The sequence below is a fragment of the Sminthopsis crassicaudata genome, chromosome 4 (genome assembly GCF_048593235.1).
Source record: "Sminthopsis crassicaudata isolate SCR6 chromosome 4, ASM4859323v1, whole genome shotgun sequence".
NCBI classification, from domain to species: Eukaryota; Metazoa; Chordata; class Mammalia; order Dasyuromorphia; family Dasyuridae; genus Sminthopsis; species Sminthopsis crassicaudata.
Window position 1 is genome coordinate 55,003,061 of NC_133620.1, and position 20,829 is coordinate 55,023,889.

At 36.5% G+C, this 20,829-nt stretch overlaps 1 long non-coding RNA gene across 7 annotated transcripts in view; it reads right to left on the reverse strand.

The window, feature by feature from the left end:
* Window positions 1-1,484: 1,484 nt before the first annotated feature.
* The window catches only part of LOC141541911 (uncharacterized), an 84,262-nt gene continuing 64,917 nt past the window's right edge, over window positions 1,485-20,829 (reverse strand). For 6 of the 7 annotated variants that reach the window (XR_012481941.1, XR_012481939.1, XR_012481940.1 and 3 more), the window contains 2 exons: window positions 18,498-18,583; window positions 1,485-17,299 (listed from right to left, as the gene is read on the reverse strand). This is a non-coding gene — a long non-coding RNA (uncharacterized LOC141541911). The remainder of the gene's footprint in view (window positions 17,300-18,497; window positions 18,584-20,829) is intronic. The other variant, XR_012481943.1, reaches the window with a different exon arrangement.

Here is a 20,829-nt window from a genome sequence, read left to right on the forward strand (position 1 = left end):
AAAACTGCCTAGTTTTTGCATCAGGATCACTGACGCCACAGATGTACCTTGGGCAAGGAATGACATCCTCTGAAGGATTGATCAATAAGGGCTTGGAAAATACCATAAGTAAAAAGAACAGGGCCTCATGGGAACTGCTCTGCCCTCAATCCTCCCAAGTCCCCAAGCATAACAAGCCAGAGATTTTTAAGATGAATGAGGGTTTATGGAGAATTCAGGACTTTTAAGACTATCAAGAAAAAAAAAAAAGGAGCAATATCCCACATGGGATTTGACAGTAAACACAGTTTGTTTCATCATCAGTCTTGAATAATGATACTGTTGATTTATTGTCTCTTCAAATTTTCTGATTTGACACAATCATTGGTAGCATATATTCACATAAAATATTTGTGGTGAAAAATGAAAACTTGTTTTTTTCTTTTCTTGTGTTTTTTTCCTTTTGATCTGATTTTTCTTTTAGTCAGCATGAGGAATATGTTTAGAAGAATTGAACACATTTAACCTATATCAATTTGTTTGCTGTCTTCGGGAAGGAGGAGCAAGGAAGAAAGAGAGCAAAATCTGGAACAAAAGGTTTTGTGAAGGTGAATGCTGAAAACTTAATAAAATAAAAACTTAAAATGAAGGGACACCTGTTATTTTGTGTGTGTTCTGCAAGACAATCAAGTGGTCATGCATCATACACTATTTGTAGTCAAAAGGAGGGAGTCCTATCATCAATTTCAACCAATATCCAATGGCTTTCTTCACTTGCTCTATACACACATCATACCCACCTGAGACAGAAAATGAAACGTGTTTGCTACAACTGCTCATTTGTCTTTACGTGATTTTGATTTTTGTAATCTCTTTAACTACTTCATGGAATCCTAAGGTTCTGCAGAACATCATTGAAGAATGTCCAGGTTTTTGACCTTTGACTTATTACATCCAGCAATGTAAACATGCATTTAGACCACCAGTCTCACCCAGAATTCAGGGATGAATATTTCAATAATTCTAAGTCACAAAGGCTTGGGACTCAGAAGCCAAACATAAAATGAAGAAAAGCACAAAGTTAGTAAAAACCCACACTCAACATGTATTTATTCCTATGAAAAAAGGTCAAAAAAGAAAATGACTGCAAGTAGTGACCCCAGCCCTGTCCATTTTCCTTCTGTTTATATCTTCTCTACATCAATGTGCTATGTTAGTGTGAGATTCACCAAATTCCTATACAAAATTTGTATTTAGTTAAGCTAATTTTCCTGTCTCATATGAATAAAAATATGTATAATTTTCTTTTGAGTTAAAATTTTTCCAGAGATAAGAATGTGTATTTTAAATAGGGTACTCAAGAAAAATGTCAGCATTTGAAAAGACAACGGGAAAGAAAAGGTGTAGACAAGTTAGATTAAGAAGAAAGAGATAATCTATCAAATATTTATTAAATATCTATCACTTTTGGGGTACAGTGGATTCAAAAACAGCAACAAAAATTCCTTCTTTAAGGAATATATGCTTTATTAAAAGAAGCATGTTGACATATTCAAAACACATGCAAAATAAATATTTAAACAGAAAAGTTGGAAGGAAGGCACTAGAACTGGAAGGATCAGGTTAAAATAATGGTAGAGACATGTTTTCAAAGGGATACAACAGAAAACTTCCAATTTAGGTAGGAATCATCATCATGATAATAATGATCAGTTGTTGAATATAGTTCTATTGGAAACTCTAAATTAAACAGTTTTTCTTTCAACGCTGATATCAAAATGTCCATTGGAACTGATTAATATAAAAACCAAAGAGAGATAGAGGCTGACAGCTTTGAGTCTGAATCCAAAGAGTCCACTGAACTTATTGTTGAAGTCCAATATTTTCAAACATTTTAGTCTTTTGTCAAGACAAATCGGGCATGAAGTTATGGCTATCTATGTCAAGAAAATGCCTGGAATATGAACTCAAAGATTAATGCAAAAATTTTTAAATAATCAACATTCATATATTAAAGGCTCTAGAACACAAGTGTATTTGTAAAATGGACAATCATTGACATGGAAAGTTTCCTAGTTAAAACCTATACAATATTAATGAAGTGCTAAGATCATCATTCTAAGATAACAATGGAAAAGTGAAAAGTTTCTTATCCAGAAATTGGAAGACTTTGACAGACATTTTCAGAGCACATGATGATTAGATTAAAATCTTACAGGAAGGCTTTTGGAACAGGCAACATCCCTTAACCCTGCAAAATACTGGATGACAATAGGTTCACAACATTGAACTTATCAAGTATAATAAAGTAGTTTACCTCTAAATGGAGTCTATTAGATAATTTTGAGTTCCAAGAGTGAACTAAAGGTCTTACATAAGCCACAACCATAGGCACTAAACCAATAGCATGTGCACAAAGTGCCTGAGTCACACAGATTTGTTTATAGACACAAAGAGATGAAAGTTGATTCAATATTAAGTTGTCACTATGAAAAATTGTAGATGTCTCTGATCAATGAATATTGTGAAAGGATATGATAAAAAATGTGCTAAGAAAATGCCTGTTGGTGGTGGGCTAAAGATCCTGGAGATTGGAAATGTCACTGGAACCATGTACAGAAATTCTTCCCGCAGTGTATACCATTCATACACACTGATTTCAAAGCAAACATTGAATCTTCTCAGTTTCTTTAGACACATATAAAATTCGTCTTTCGCATCATAGAGAAATTCAGAATTTTGTCATTTAAGAAATGAAATCAAGAAACTATCTTTCACAATTAGCAATATAAATCCCCATTCTAAATACAGATTACAAAAGACCCTTAAGGGTTCAGAAAAAACCAGCAAGCAATTCAAGCAGAACAGGATCCCAGTCAGATCTGCTCTCTATAATAGCATAAACACAATCCATAAAATTTAATAATTTTAATAGAGATCATTATAGAAAATTCTTATTATCTTCAAAATATGTGCAATGAAAAGCTTTCCGAATAGAGAGAGACCAAGTTTACCTACTCTCTTGTCTCATTTTTACTGAAAAAAAAAAAAAAAAAACACCAAAAAACAAAAAACGAAAAATAAGGCCATTCACCAAGAGTTCCCTTTTCTTCTTCCTCATCTCCCATTTCTTAGTGACTATATTCATGGTCCCCTCCTCCCTTCTCAGATGAGGAGGGGGCTGTAATTGGAAAGGTTAACCCTTCACTAGACAAAATTCCATCCTGTCTACTCAATGAGATTGCCCCTTCTTTCATTCCCCTTCTCACTTATTTTCATTATATCCCTATAAATGGGCTACATCTCTACTACCTATAAACATGCCCATGTTTCTGCCTTCATCAAAAAACACTTCATCCTTCCATCCATGATATTCTTCTAGATCTTTCCTGACTTTTGTGATAAAACTCCTTGAGAAGGCCAACAACAATCAATGCTTCCATGTCCTCTGTCTCACTCTCTTAATTCTCCACCATCTGGCTTACAACTTAAGTCAAAAAGAAATTGTTTATACAAATTTACCAATAATGTCTAAATTTTTATAAGCATTGGCCTTTTCCCAATCTTCATCCTTGAACTTTTGGTAGACATTAACATTGTCAATACTTCTTTCTCTTGATCCTTCTCTTATTATGACAGCATTCCTTTGCTTCTTGGTCTCCTTTGCTGGATCATTCAGGTCACACCTTATAATGGTGGATATCCCTTCTTTGTGCATATTATGTCACTTAGTCTTCTCATCTCAGATTGAATTATTCTTTTTATTAAAGCTTTTTATTTACAAAGCCTATGTATGGGTAATTTTTCCAGCATTGACCCCTACATAATCTTCTGTTCCAAATTTTCTCCTTTCCCCCACCCCCTAGTCCAATACATTTTAAATGCGTTGAAATATGTTTGATTCAATATATGCATACATATTTATACAATTATCTTTATGCACAAGAAAAATCAGATCAAGAAGAAAGGAAAAGGAAAAACTGAGCAAGAAAACAAAATGCAAGCAAATAACAAAGAGAATGAGAATGCTGTGTTGTAATCCTCACTCACTTCCTACGGTTCTCTCTCTGACTGTAGATGGCTCTCTTCATCACTGAACAAATGGGACTGATTTGAATCCTCTCAGAATTGATCATCATATAGTCTTCTTGTTGCTGTGTTAATGATCTCCTGGTTCTGGTCATTTCACTTAGCATCAGTTCATGCAAGTCTCTCCAGGCCTTTCTGAAATCATCCTGTTGGGTGTTTCTTACAGAATAATAATATTCTATAACATTCATATAACACAATTTCTTCAGCCATTCTCCAATTGATGGGCATCCACTCAGATTCCAGTTTCTGGCCACTATAAAGAGGGCTGCCACAAACATTTTTGCACATGTGGGTCCCTTTCCCTCCTTTAAGATTTCTTTGGGATTTAATCCCAGTAGAAACACTGCTGAGTCAAAAGGTATGCAGTTTGATAACTTTTTGGGCATAGTTCCAAATTGTTCTCCAGAATGATTGGATTCATTGGAATTCAGTGTCCCAGTTTTCCCACATCCCCTCCAACATTCATCATTATCTTTTCCTGTCATCTTAGCCAATCTGACAGGTGTGTAGTGGTATCTCAGAGTTGTCTTAATTTGTATTTCTCTGATCCATAGTGATTTGGAGCACCTTTTCATGTGGCTACAAATAATTTCCATTTCTTCATCTGAAAATTGTCTGTTCATATCCTTTGACCATTTATCAATTGGAGAATGGCTTGAACTATTGTAAATTTGAGTCAATTCTCTGTATGTTTTAGAAATGAGGCCTTTATCAGAACCTTTGGATGTAAAAATCTTTTCCCAGTTTATTGCTTCCCTTCTAATCTTGTCTGTGTTAGTTTTCTTTGTACAAAAACTTTTTAACTTAATAGCGTCAAAATTATCTATTCTATGATCAAGACTCCTTTGGTCACAAATTCCTTCCTACTCCATGAGAGGTAAACTATCCTATGTTCTTCAAATTTGTTTATAATATTCTTTATTTCTAGATTATGAACCCATTTCGACCTTATCTTGGTATGCAGTGTTAGGTATGGGTCTATGTCTACTTTCTACCATACTAGTTTCTAATTTTCCCAGCAGTTTTTGTCAAATAGTGAATTCTTATCCCAAAAGGGTGGGGCCTTTGGATTTGTCAAACACTAGGTTGTTATAGTCATTGGCTATTTTGTTCTGTGAACCTAACCTGTTCCACTGATCAACTTCTCTATTTCTTAGCAAGTACCAAATTGTTTTGATGACCACTACTTTATAATATAGTTTTAGATCTGATACAGCTAAGCCACCTTCATTTACTTTTTTCCTTTGAAATTCTTGACCTTTTGTTCTTCCAGATGAATTTTGTTATTTTTTCTAATTCAGTAAAATAGTTTCTTGGGAATTTGATTGGTATAGCACTAAATAAATAGATTAATTTAAAGAGTATTGGCATCTTTATTATATTCAATGGATCTATCCAAGAGCACTTGATATTTTTCTAACTGTTTAGATATAATTTTGTGTGGAAAGTGTTTCGTAGTTTTGCTTATATAGTTCCTGACTTTCCCTTGGCAGATAAATTCCCAAATATTTTGTATTATCAACAGCTATTTTGAATGGAGTTTCTCTTTGTATCTCTTGCTGTTGGATTTTATTAGTGATGTATAAGAATGCTGATGATTTATGTGGATTTATTTTGTATCCTGCAACTTTGCTAAAGTTATGGATTATTTCTAATAGTTTTTTAGTTGATTCTCTGTGGTTCTCTAAGTATACCATCATATCTGCAAAGAGTGATAATTTGGTTTCCTCATTACTTACTCTAATTCTTTTAATCTCTTTTTTTCTTATGCCAAGGCTAGCATTTCTAATACAATATTGAATAACAATGGTGATAGTGGGCAACCTGGTTTCACTTCTGATTTTATTGGGAATGGTTCTAGTTTATCCCCGTTACATATGCTTGCTAATGGTTTTAAATAGATGCTCCTGACTATTTTAAGGAAAAGCCCATTTATTCCTATACTCTCTAGTGTTTTTAATAAGAATGGGTGTTGGACTTTAACAAATGCTTTTTCTGCATCTATTGAGATGATCATATGGTTTTTGTTAATTTGGTTATTGATATAGTCAATTATGCTAATAGTTTTGCTGACATTAAGCCAGCTCTGCATTCCTGGCATAAATCCTACTTGGTCTTGGTGTATTATCCTGGGGATAATTATCTGTAATCTCTTTGCTAATATTTTAAAATTTTTGCATCATATTCATTAGGGAGATAGGTATATAGTTTTATTTTTGTCCTACCTGGTTTAGGTATCAGTACCATTTCTATGTCATAAAAGAAATGTGGTAGGAGTCCTTCATTCCTTATTTTTTCAAATCATTTATATAATATTGGAGTTAATTCTTTAAATGTTCTTTAAATGTTTGGTAGAATTCACATGTAAATCCACCTGGTCCTGGGGATTTTTTTCTTAGGGAGTTAATAGCTTGTTCTATTTCTTTTTCTAAAATGGGACTATTTAAGTAATTTATTTCCTCTTTTGTTAATCTGGGAAATCTATATTTTTGTACGTATTCCTCTATTTCACTTAGGTTGTCAATTTATTGGCATAAAGTTGGGGAAAGTAACTCCTAATAATTGCTCTAGTTTTCTCTTCATTGGTGGATAGTTCTCCCTTTTCATTTTTGAGAATAACAATTTAATTTTCCTCTTTTTTCTAATCAAATTAAAGGTTTATCTATTTTGTTGGTTTTTTCATAAAGCCAACTCTTAGTTGTATTAGTTTTTTTGTTTGTTTCAATTTTGTTAATCTCTCCTTTTGTTTTTAGAGTTTCAAGTTTGGTATTTGGGGGTTTTTAATTTGTTCTTTTTCTAGCTTTTTTAGCTGCAAGCCCAATTTAGTGATCTTTTTCTCTTTTTTATGCAACTAAGCATCTAGAGATATAAAACTTCCCCTTATTGCCACTTTGGCTGCATCCCACACATTTTGGTATGTTGTCTCATTGTCATTCTCTTGGATGAAATTATGTGTTCTCTGGGAGCAGGTTTCTTGGGGGCTTCTGGGAGCAGCCTTAGTTTCAGTTCAGCGTAATCACTCCAAATGCAGCCAGGGATTAAAGTCCAAATGCTTTATTGTTTGAAGGGAACAAAGTCTTGCCTCTTTTCCTGGGCCCAGTTAGCCTTCTTAGAGGCCTATCTCTCTCCTTGGTTCAGAGAGCTCCTGCTGCTAGTCCTTTGTCTCTGCCAGCTTCTGCCTCTAGCTTCCTCCAAATGAGCTTCTAGTGGGCTTCTAGAATGAGCTTTTAGTAGGGCTTGTCCTTCCTGGCCCTGACAGCTCCTCCTTAGGAGACCATTATTTGTTGTAGTATTAAATCAATGCTAAATTAGATTAAACCATTGTCTCCTGAATTCCACTTAGTACCTTGTTTCAAGTTCTGAACCATAACATCTCCTTGTAGGATCAGATCAATCATACTGAACCATGCAAAATTAGATAATTATTGTCTTTATCAATTCCACTGTCTTAGTACCTTATAAGAATCCTAAGTGTCTATGATTTGCTGTTTCACCCATTCATTCTTTAGGATGAGATTTAGTTTCCAATTTCTTTTTGGCCTATTTACCCTCACTTTTTGTTGAATGTAATTTTTATTGCATTGTGATCTGAAAAAAAATGCATTTACTATTTCTGCCTTTCAGCATTTGATTTTGAGGTCTTTATGTCCTTATATGGTCAATTTTTGTGTAGGTTCCATGAACTGCTGAAAAGTGTACTCTCTTTGTCTCTATTCAAGTTTCTCCAAAGATCTATCATATCTAGTTTTTCTAGTATTTTATTTACCTCTAACTTATTTATTTTGTGGTTTACCTAGTTTTGAGAGAGCAAGGTTGAGATCTCCCACTGTCTGTCTATTTCTTCTTGCAACTCTCTTAACTTTAGGAATTTAGATGCTACACCACTTGGTGTATATATGTTTAATATTGATATTGCTTCATTATCTATGGTACCTTTTAGCAAGATATAGTTTCCTTCCTTATCTCTTTTAATTAGATCAATTTTTGCTTTTGCTTGATCTAAGGATAGCTAGCCCTGCTTTTACTTCACCTGAAACATAATAGATTCTGCTCCAGTCTTTTACCTTTACTCTGTATTGCTCTGCTTCAAACCAACATTTAAGTTTTATTAATTCAATAATTTTAGTTTCAATTTTATTGATCTCTATTTTAAAAATTTCAAGTTTGATATTTGATTGCGGGTTTTTAATTTGTTCCTCTTCTAGCTTTTTTAGTTGCAAGCTCAATTCATTGATTTTCTCTTTATTTTATCCAAGCAAGCATCTAGAGGCATAAAATTTCCCCTTATTACCGCTTTGTCTGCTCCCACACATTTTGGTATGTTCTCATTTTCATTCTTTTATATGAAATGATTGTGTCTATGATTTGCTGTTATGAGAGTATTTAGTTTCTTTTTGGTCTATTTTCCCCTGGCCTTTTCTTGAATGTAATTTTTATTGCATTGTGTTCTGGAAAAAAATGCATTTCCTATTTCTGCCTTTCTGCATTTGATTTTGAGGTCTTTATGTCCTAATAAATGGTTAATTTTCCAAGAAGAAAGTGTACTGCTTTCTGTATCCATTCAATTTTCTCTAAAGATCTATCATACCTAACTTTTCTAGTATTCTATTTACCTCCTTAACTTATTTTGTGATTTGATTTATCTAGTTCTGAGAGAGCAAGATTGAGATCTTTCACTATAAGCATAATAGATTCTGCTCTAACTTTTAATGTTTACTCTGGGTGTATTATATGTGTTTCTTATCATATTGCAGGATTCTGGCTTTTAATCCAGTCTGCTATGATTATGTTTTATGAGTTCACCCCATTAACATTTAGTTAAAACTACTAATTCTCTATTTCCTGGCATTTTATTAACCCCAAATTATACTTTTCCTTTTCCCCTTTCCCTCTTCCCCAGTATTTTACTTATAAGCATTATTTGCCTCAAGCAGTCCTCTCCCTTTAGAGACTCCTCCCCTTTTCCTTACTATTTCTCTTTTCCCTTCTATTTAGCCTACCCCTTCCTTTTTCCTGTTTCCCCTCCCACTTTTCTATAAGAGAAGAGATGTTTCTCAGTGAAAACAAATATTTTTGGGCCAAATCTAATGACAGTAAGATTCACACAATATTCATCACCCTCCCTTCTTCCCCTCAATTATATATTTTCTTTGCTTCTTCCTGAGATGTAATTTCACTTATTTTACCTCTACTTTCTTTTTTTTTTTTTTGTTATAATCCTCTTTTTATTTTTAGTTTCTTTTTTATAACAGTAAACCCAGATTATATATGTTCTCTCAATGTATACCCATAACAGAAATACAGTTCTCAAGGTTTTTTTTTTTCTTTTCTTTTTTACTTTTTTTTGTGCTTCTCTTGAATTCTCTATTTGGAGGTCAACTTTTTTGTTTAGCTCTCATCTTTTCATAAAAAATAAATGGAATTTACCAGTTTTATTGAATGTCTATTCTTCCCTGAAAGAAAATCCTCAGTTTAGCAGGGTAATTTATTCTTAGCTGCATCCCAAGTTCCTTTGCCTTTCGGAATATCAGATTCCAGGCCCTTCAATTCTTTAAAGGATTCTAGGTCCTGAGTAATCCTTATTGTGGCTCCTTGGTATTTGGCTTGTACCAAAATGTCTGGCTGCTTGTAATATTTTTTCCTTGGTCCGATAGTTTTCAAATTTAACCACAATATTCCTTGGAGTTTTAATTTTGGAGGCTTTTGGTGAATTATTTGTTTAATTTTTTATTTTATTAATTTTATAATTATACATTTTTTGACAGTATATATACATGAGTAATTTTTTTTATAACATTATCCCTTGTATTCATTTTTTTAGATTTTCCCCTCCCTCCCTTTACTCCCTCCCCTGGATGACAGGCAATCTCATACATTTTACATGTGTTACAGTATAACCTAGATATATGTGTGTAAATCCAATTTTCTTGTTGCATGTTAAGTATTGGATTCCGAAGGTATAAGTAACCTGGGTAGACAGACAGTAGTGCTAATATTTTACATTCAATTCCCAGCGTTCCTTCTCTGGGTGTAGTTGTTTCTGTCCATCATTGATCAGCTGGAAGTGAGTTTGATCTTTATGTTGAAGATATCTTGATGAATTATTTCAATAGTCATTTTACCTTCTGATTCTATGTTATCTGGGCAGTTCTCTTTGATGATTTCCTGAAAGATAGTGTCTAGGCTCTTTTTTTCATCATGTATTTCAGGGAATCCAATAATCCTTAAATTGTTTCTCCTAGATCTATTTTCCCAGTCAGTTGTTTTCCCTTTTAGGTACTTTACATTTTTTTCTATTTTTTAATTTTTTGGTTTTGCTTGACTGATTCTTGTTGTCTTGTGGAGTCATTCATTTTCATTTGTTCGATTCTGATTTTTCATGAATTATTTTCTTCCTTTACTTTTTTTTTTTTTTTTTTTTACTTCTTTTTGTATATGTCCAATTGAATTTTTAAATGAGTCGTTTTGTTCTATGGAATTTTTTTCCATTTCACAAATTCTGTTTTTTAAGGAATTTTCTTTTTGTTTCACAAATTGTGTTTTTCTAGGAGTTGCTTTCTTTTTCCATTTTATCAAATCTATCTTTTAATGAGTTATATGCTTTTTCCATTTCACTAAGTCTATTTTGTAGTGATTTTTCTTCAGATACTTTCCGTGTTGCCTTTTCCAGACCTTCTTGCAAAGTTTTCCTTTCCTTTCCCCATTCTTCTTCAAGTTCACTTTTAATTTCTTCTAGGAGAACCTTGTGTGATGGGAACCAGGATCTATTGCCTTTTGGGGCTTCATTTGGAGACAATCTGCCTTTTAGTCTCCTCAGGGCTTGAAATCTGTTCTCTTTCACCATAGAAGCTGTCTTTCATCAGAATCCTCTTTACATTTTATTCAATTTTTTAAAAGTTAAGATCTGCTTTTTCCAAGTGGTCACAGATGTGTTGGGTCAGTGCTGATTCATTCCTGGTGCCGGGCGGGCATGACTAGGTCCCGTGAGATTCTGGCATTTTGGGGTTCACTATTGATTTTTTGTGTTTGTAACTTCTCTACTGATCTACTGGCTTGCAACCATGGCAGAATGGCCAACACTGATGTAGGTTGCTGTGGATTCCTCCCATAGGCTGTACTACCCTGGGACTCTGTGCTGGCATTTGTACTCAATTGATTGTGCTGTCTGCCTCCCTCCTATTTCCAATTGAAACAGATTTTTCTGACAATCTTTGAAATTATGTTCTGCTGATTAATTTGTTTCACTCCCAATATTTGTGGATTCTGCCAGTCCAGAGCTAATTCAGAGGCTGAATTTTGTAATTAGCGTGAGGGTTGTAGAGAAGGTCAGAAAGAAACGGGTTATCACCTCCACCATCTTGGCTCCACCCATGGAAGTCCTGTTCTACCAATTCTGACTGAATTATTAATTCTAAGCTAAAGATTCTTAAATATCTTATTCAATCCTAACCTCTCTGATCATCTCCAGTTTCTCATCATGTCTATTACACATTTCAAACTATGTTCTGTAGATTATCTTTAACTGAACATGTTCAAAATCAATCTTTTCTTTTCCGCCCAAACCTTCTCCTTCCAAATTTCTCCCTCACTTCCAAGAGCACTATCATTATCTTAGTATCCCAGACTCTCAACCAAGAGGTCATTCCTGATCCATCCTAATTTCTCACCATTCCCCATTATCCAATCTCTTGCCAAAGCCTGTCAATATCACCTTTGTATTATCTCTCAAGCATCTTCTCTCATTACTTCATACCTAGATAATTACAACAGCCCACTTATTGATATAAGGTTCTGCCTTCCACAGGTTCTTATCCATTCTTCACTCAGACACCAACATGATGTTTTTAAAAATGTAGTTAAAAAGTAGCTCTGTCACCTCCCTTTTCGTAAGCTCTGTGGCTTCCCATCATCTATCTCCTGGATCAAATATAGTATGCTCTGTTTAGTATTTGAAGCCCTTATGCAATAGAGATCAAACAGAAATCTACTAGTGAAGTCCAAAACTAAAAACTAGCTGGCAAATAAAGGAGGCAAATTTGACAAAAGTGTGCTGGTCCTCTCCAGCTCTCTTTAGAAATTTCATCTACAGATTTTTTTTCCTCATTCACCTTCTGAGTTTGTATTGCCACAATAGGTGATGCATACAAATTGTTAAGATTTTTGTGATGATTGACCAGTAGTTTTTTTCAAAACTGGTAAAGGAATCTTAAAAAAATTTCTATACTAACATTTTTCTTCTCTCCATCCCAGTCCTCCTCTGACAAACGAACAAGGAAAATAAAGTCTCATAACAAATACACATAGAAATACACATGGTCTTTTATTGACCATGTCCAAAAATGTTCATATTGTCCCTCTATACAGGAACTAATATGCTTTATCTTTAGTCCTCTGGAATCATGTTTTGTCCTTGAATATATCAGAGTTCTGAAGTCTTTCAAAATTGTTCTTTCTGTTATTTTGACATTATGTAAATTGTTCTTTAAACTTCAAGTAAAGGAATCATTTTCCATGGCCATGCTCAGAAACACCAAGAGTCAGATCTTGTGGCCATATCTCACATTCTCTATTGCAATCAGAATACATCCATTCTTTTAAAAAATATTTTTCCTTAAATCTGGACAAATCTCATCTCATCCAGGGTGGAAAAACAGGACTAATGATTGGCATAAAAGTTTCTAGTTGCTCTCATTTCTTACCTGGACTGGCTGGCTTTTCTCTTGGTGACTTCCTGATCCCCAACTGTTGGGCAAAGGGGACAAGCACTAAGAAATATCATCCTTAGTTTTGTTATCAAGTCATTCAAGCATGTGCAATTCTTCATGTCCCCATAGACCATAGCCTGTCAGGTCCTTCTGTCATGTTTTGTCCTTGAATATATCAGAGTTCTGAAGTCTTCCAAAATTGTTCTTTCTATTGTTTTTGACATTATGTAAATTGTTCTTTAAACTTCAAGTAAAAGAATCATCTTCCATGGCCATGCTCAGAAACACCAAGAGTCAGATCTTGTGGTCATATCTCACATTCCCTATTGCAATCAAAATACATCCATTCTTTTAAAAAAAAAAACATTTTTCCTTAAATCTGGACAAATCTCATCTAATCCAGGCTGGAAAAACAGGACTAATGATTGGCACAAAAGTTTTCAGTTGCTCTCATTTCTTACCTGGACTGGCTGGCTTTTCTCTTTGTCTTCTGTTATCATCTACTTTAGTCTTCCTGTGAGTTTCTGCACAAACATTTGTGGTGATCGGATGTTGAGAATCAGATCATTGCTTTTGGAGATTTTTTGATATCACGAATAATCTGGAGGTAGCCCACTGAGGATCCCTGACTTGTCCTCATGTTCAATCTCTGAAGGTTGATGACCATCGTCTTCTGCTGAACCACAACTTCTCATGTACATTGAATGAGTTATTCACTGAGTACAGTGGGAGGAGAAAGTAGCTGCACACTACTTTAGCCTCTTAGTGATATTCTCACATTAGGCTTTGGTGACTTCTGGTTTTCCTTCTCCAAATGGAATGATTCTTTACTGCCCTTTATTCCTTTCTAAAAAGACTTTCTTTTAAATTCTTGACTCCTGAGTCCAGGTTACAATGATACTTTCTTGCTCCACATATAAAAATGGGGCTAGCTGCACAGTCAACTCAAGGCTCGCTTGTCAGCCAGGGTCCATATTGTAAGATTAATCTATGTTCAGAATTCTCATTTCAGCAGAAATATTTTTTTAATCTATTTTATTGGCTTTTTCATAAAGCCAACTCTTGGTTTTATTTATTAATGCAATAGTTTTTTACTTTCAATATTGATTTCTCCTTTTAATTTTAGAATTTCAAGTTTGATTTTTGGTTAGGGGTTTATAATTTGGTCTTTTTCTAGCCTTTTAAGTTGTAAGCCCAATTCATTAATCTTCTCTTTCTCTATTTTGTTCAAATAAGCCTCTAAATATATAAAATTTCCCCTTATTACTGCTTTAGCTGTATCCCACAGATTTTGGTATGATGTTTCATCATTGTCATTATCTTGGGTGAAATTATTGTTTCTGTAATTTGCTCTTTCACCCAGTCATTCTTTAAGATGAGATTATTCAGTTTCCAATTACTTTTTGGTCTATTTACCCATAACTTCTTATTGAATGTAGTTTTTATTGCATTGTGATCTGAGAAGAAGGCATTTATTATTTCTGCCTTCCTGCATTTAATTTTGAGATCTTTGTGTCCTAATATATGGTCAATTTTTGTATAGGTTCCATGAACTGCTGAGAAGAAAGTATATTCCTTTCTATCACCATTCAGTTTTCTCCAAAGGTCTATCACAGAATATTTTTCTAATGTTCTATTTACCTTTTTCTTTCTTATTTGTTTTGTGGTTTGATTTGTCTAAATCTGAGAGTGCAAGGTTGAGATCTCCCACTATTATAGTTTTACTGTCTATTTCTTCTTGCAATTCTCTTAACTTTTCCTTTAGAAAGTTAGATGCTATACCACTTGGTGCATATATGTTTAGTATTGATATGGCTTCATTGTTTATGCTACCTTTTAGCAGGATATAGTTTCCTTCCTTATCTCTTTTAATTAGATCAATTTCTCAGCAGAAATATTCTTAAAGAAGGTGAGTACAAACTTATTACTGCTCAGAACTTTAAATTCAAATTAAGTTAAATTAATTAAAAATAAATTAAATTTAAAATTAATTTAAGATTTAAAAATAAGAAAAAAAATTTAAATTAGGCATAAGGAGAAACTCAGAGCACAAAAGTAATACACAATACAGTGTATTATATACAACATTATAACAAACAAACAATCATCATCACCACACTGAGGAATCACCAGCATCTGAATATCTTGGCTGAGAGGAGTCATATTCACAGCTATTCAGAGTCTTGAATGGGAGCCATTCCTAGACAAGTTTGTATAAGACTTTCTAGACCAAATCCTCAAAATCCCTTTCTACTAAGGGATTTTTAATAGGCTAAGAAGAAGGCGCTACACTACACATTTTCTTTTGACATGTAACTCTTGAGACGTAGCAGTCTTCCAGGTATAGGATGTTCCATCACAAGAGGCCCACCAAGGAGAATATTTGTTCATTCCTTTAGGAGGATTATGTTTACTCAAGGAACTGGTCAGGTTTTCAGGGTAAACACAGGCCTTCAATAAAGAATGCTCATTGATGAATGCACAAGAATTCCTTTCCTGGCATTCTATCAGTTAGATAGAACTACAAGCACGTTCTCATGTTCTTGGAAAAAAAGAAGTTACACAAGAGACATGGCAATCTCCATTAATGCCAATGTCTTCTTAAAGTATCCCCAGTTATCTTTCTATAGTGAGAAGTATGTCTGTATCTATTTGCATGTTCTCTCCCCTATTAAAACTTTTTGATGAGAGGGTCTATTTTTGCCTTTGCATTTTCAGTGACTGACCTAGTACCCCTAGGTACTTTATAAATGCATGACTTCCCATTTCCCCAAAATACCTGTAGAATCTCACAAAACTCACTCATCTGCTTCAGAGCTGCCGTGTCTGCTCTCCACTGGTCCCTCCCAGTGTTTGCTCCCATAGGTTTGTGGTCCCAGCAGGACACAAGTAGCATAGCTATATTCACCAGATGCATGGATCTAGCATGCCATCTCTGCTAAGCACTGCTCCCCACTATCCCAGAATGGCATTGCCCAGCATTCCTCCATTGAATCTTCCCAGGAAGTCCTATTGGTGCCCATGCTTTTCTGCCAGTAGGAGGTTTGTCTTGGTTGGAATGGATGTTTGCTCTCTAAGGGAAAAGGGGGGGGGCTTTTCTTTCTGATCCAGGTACAGGAGGACAGAGGACCCCTGGTTATCTGGGAGCATATTCTATGAGCGGGTAATGGGGAACAAGGAATAAGGACAAACCTCCAGTATGAGAAGCCTAGACATGAGGTATCCACCCCATGGAGGGAGTTCATGGTTTCCTTCACATATCACCAGGAAATTTTTGTCTCCTCACACTGTCCATCTTCAAGGCTGACAAATCTACACCAGCGTCCAATGATCCAGTTCTGGCAAAAGTGGGGAAGGAAGGAAGCGTTGTAGACCTGGCTTTGGATCCTGAGGGCATAGGACAGTGGGCCTGGAATGGCTACTTCAGTCCCCAGCATGGCTACCTTCCTCAGGCCATCTACTTGCAGAAGAGTACCTGCAGTGCTTTTTATACTTCATCATCCTGGACTTCCTGATGCTTCTGGAATTTCTCCTGCTGAGGGAAAGCTGCTGGTCCTGAATGTTCTGTGCCTCTCACAGTATTCTAGTAAGGAGCTGACATTGTGGGGGACCTTCTTGGGACTCTTCACTTCCAGCTCTAGATCATAGCTGTATATGAGCAAGCAAAGACCAGCGTAGGATGTTGCAGACATTCAGGTTTATACAAGCAAGCACAGCGCCCTGGGTCAATATTCTGCTCACCTGTGCGAATGGTCAGTGAGAATGACCCAGGAAATGATTGGCTGGCCCAAGTCCTTCCCTGGCAAAAACTAAGCCCAGCCTCATGGGACTTTGCTTGTGTTTGATCCTCTTTGGGAGGATGGGGAATAAAGGCAGAGAAGCTGGTAACTATGAACAAGGTCCTAGCGAGCAGCTAAGTGAGAGAATTTTCCATGGTTGACTACTAACATCCACAAAAGAGGGTTCCCCCCCCTCTGGACAGAGCACGAGAGCAGAGTCAGGGCATAGGGGGCCCTGCCGGGCAAAGGCAACCATCTGTGGACTAAGTCCTGACTATTCCCATTACTGGTGATCCCCACTTCCCCAGGAGGTGCTTCAGCCCCAGCCTCCTGCTGCCCTTCCTCCTCCCCTTCTCCTTCCCATCCATCCCATCACCTCAGCAAACCAGAACCCTGGGGCTGACCTCCCAAAGGGTCCACACCCTTTTCCGGCACTTTTCCCCCTTCACAGTCCCTTGAGTCATACAAACTGCTTGCACAAAGGGGTCTGCCCCAGTCTCTGAGCCTGGGGGGGGGTGACCCCCTGGTGTTCTCTGCTGTCCAAGGTCCCCTCCATGAGACAGAAAGTTCCATCAAACACCTCTGGGCCTCCTGCAGACCTGCTCCATTGAGTCTCTCCGGGCCCCAATTCCCTTTCCATTCTTCCCAGTCAAAGGGGTTGACTGGGAGGCAGCTGCTTTGGACACTTCGTAGTATGTGACTCTGGGAAAGTCATTTAAACCCGCTCAGCTTCCGTTTTCTCACCTGTAAAAGGAGCATGTAAATATTATAGCACTTCCCTCTCAGGGACGCTGTGAGGATCTAATGAAGGGCATGGAAATAGCTTTGGGGAAACCTTAAAGCACAGTACAGACCTACCGGTTATTCCCTATAGATTCCACATCCCTCCTATATTACATACAGTTCCCCTAATCGCTCTGCACAATATAGCTATCCTCACTTAAAGTCCCCTATTGTTTCCTCGGGCATTTATTAGCATGTCTCCTCCCCCCTCCTTGTCCGACCACCCACTTGTCCTGTCTCCTTGCAGCAATGGCTGATTAGGGTCCCACAAGGCTTGGTCTGACCATGGCGAAAGAGAACTGCCAGATGTTTTCCCTCAGACTATACCTGGTACCCAAAATTTCCCAGTATCTTTCTTCTTCTCTCAAGGACATGCCTTGTAAAACTTCCTGCTCCCCTGTGTATCAGACTTCTGCTTACCTGGTCACACTAACTGCTAGATGCTCTGTGAAGAAGGCGGGGGAAGAAGAAATGGAAGAGGGGAGGCAGAATTTCTAAAAATCAATTCTTTAGTTCTTCTCCCTTCCTATGGAAGGGAGAAATGCTACCTCTATCTACTCAGAAAACCCCCCAAAGATTAAGACTAAAGCAGAGCTGATAAATACAATAATCATTAAGCAACTACTATGTATACCCATTATATTAGGCCTGCAACAAATCAGTGTCTCTATCTAGGGCAGGGGCCTTCCTTAACTTGGCCTCTGATGACTTTTTTTTTAATAGTACTAAGAAAACTCACTTTATTTCAACTGAGAATGTCAGCAAAAAGCTCACTCTAATCATTGTAATAAACCAGGTCAAGGCAGAATTTGATTTGGCACACATCCAATTTATAGAGCAAGTGAACTTCTAAACATGGACCACTGCCCACAATAAACATATCCTCATGAGGAACATGATGGGATTTCTGTGGATTTAAAAAAAAAAGAAAAATATTTTGATGACTATATTTCATATAATTAGTTTCCTATGTAATATTATGTATTTTTGTTTTGTGAACTTAAAACATTCTTCTGAAAAGGGATCCATGGGCTTCCCCAGACTATCTAGGCTGTCTAGGACACAAAAATGGCTACAAACTTTGCTTTCAAGGAATTAGAGATGAGATGGTTATGGATCTGGGTCTCCTTATCTAAGCTTCAGCTGTGGGTATACATACCTCCCGAGACAAATTCTGCTTAATTCCTCCAAAATTCAGAAAGCTCTCTTTTCCTGATGGACATCTGTTCAGGTGGTGTTGCCTGACTGTAAGTAAGAATATATGATATGAAAATCACTGCATGTCATCTTTTTAAAATCTATCGAACCTGTCATTTAAGGTCTTTATATTATATGGCACAGTAAAAAAAAGATTGATGGTGTCAGGAAGATCTGAATTCAAGTCTGGCCTCAGATGTTTCCTAGTTACATGTAACTAAAGCAAATTACTTTAACCTGCCGACCCGTTTCCTCATCTGTAAAATGGGAATAACCATTCTTCTGCCTCTTGAAATTGTTGTGAAAATTGAATGAGATAGGGGCAGCTAGGTGGTGCAGTGGATAGAGCACCAGCCCTGAATTCAGGAGGACCCGAGTTCAAATTTGATCTCAGACACTTAACATTTCCTGGCTGTGTGACCCTGGGCAAGTCATTTAACCCCAATTGCCTCAGCAAAAAAATAAAAAGAAAAGAAAATTAAATGAGATATTTGTAAAATACTTTGCCAGCCTTAAAGTGTTACATAAATACTATTTGTATAGTTGCTAGCTAGATATTAACTCCCTGAGAAATTCCAATTTTCTATTTAAGTCATGGAAATGGATCACAAAAAACACTTTTCTTTCCTGGAGATCTCTAGAAACAAATCAGTGCTCATCCTTGGAAGGCTTGGGGGAACACCTGCATTGGGAGCCATCATCACCTAGAGCCTAACTAACACCAGGAAACTTAGTTTGACATTCTGCTTTTTGTCCTGACTTGTGTGACTATGAGCAGATCACTGTCTCTGAGCTTCAGCTCCCTCTTCTGTAAAAGGGAAACTAATAATCCTTGTACTTTCCCACAGTAATTTTGAGGAAAGCATTTTATAATCTGCACATGCATTATTATGAAAAGCTACAGCTAGAGCTTGTATTATGGGGAGTGTAAGGAAAGAGGTCCATAGCTAAGAAGCTTAAGGCAGCAGCATCTTGTGGGTCCAGGACGCTCAGTGAAATCCCTCCCAAGATTTCAGCCCCCCAAGGGGCACTTTGAGGGTGGAACTACAAGGAGACAAGGCTTATCTCCTTGTAGGGTTCTTCCATGAAGCCAGATGGATTGTTCCCCTCATTGCCTCATTCATTCTTTCTTTCATATATTTCTTGGGCAGACCGACTATATAAAAGACATGCTCAGTACTACAGATTAGACAATGATAACTAAGCAACTTACCCTGCTCTGAGTAAGTGTATATTCTTGTAGGAAAGGCAAGATACATATCTAAACAACTATGCTGAAAAGCAGTTTATGTGTTTGTCCCTAGTGCCTTAAGAGGTACAGGGGGACCTTTTTAACCTGAGGATAACGAGGAGGTATAAATCATTCCCAAGGAGAAGAAATCAAGGAAAGCTTCATGGGGAGTGGGTATAATGTATGTATAAAATTTTATATTTTTATTTTATAAAGTAATGGTCTTTCAGCAGACAAGGATGGAGGAGGGAGACTAGCATGATGAAAGGTGTAGAGTTGGCAAAGTCTTGGGAAGATTGGAGAGTTAGTGTATGGTAAATATAGGAAAAGGAACAAAAATGAATAGGGGTTAGAAACAGGGTGGTAGCAGGCCTTGGGAATAGTGAGGGGACTGAGATGAGAGAGCAGGCAGAAACAGAAATAAGTTTTAACAACAGATTGGATATAAAAGGCACTGAGACAAGGGAAGTTTAAGTCAAAGGTAACACCTTTTAGAGCCTGGGTAACTGAGAAAAGATTGGTATCATTCATAGAAATAAATTCTGAAGTAAGAGCTCACAATAGGAGGTAAGATACCAAGTTGATAAATTGGGAAAGGTGTGGATCAGCTTTTTGGAATGATGAGATGTGAACTTGAGGGAAAAGCTAGAGCTCGAGAGGTGCATTTACCAGACACCTAACTAGAGGTAATAAATGAAGTGAGAATGCACAAGAGCACATGAGAGTAATGGGATTATGGAGATAGAGACTGAGGACCAAATCTTGAGAAACACCCATGTAGATGATGAAGGAAAATGAGCCAGTAAAGAAACTCCAAACTGAGTGAACGCCCCTCAGCTGGGGAATGGCTAAGTTATGGTATATGAATGTTATGGAATATTATTGTTCTGTAAGAAACAACCAGCAAGATGATTTCAGAAAGGCCTGGAGAGACATGAACTGATGCTGAGTGAAATGAGCAGAACCAGGAGATCATTATACATGGAGATCAGAAGGATCCAGGTGGTCCTGGTGCATCCCAGAGGAGGATGGGTGTCTAAGATATTTAGGTCACTAAACCTCA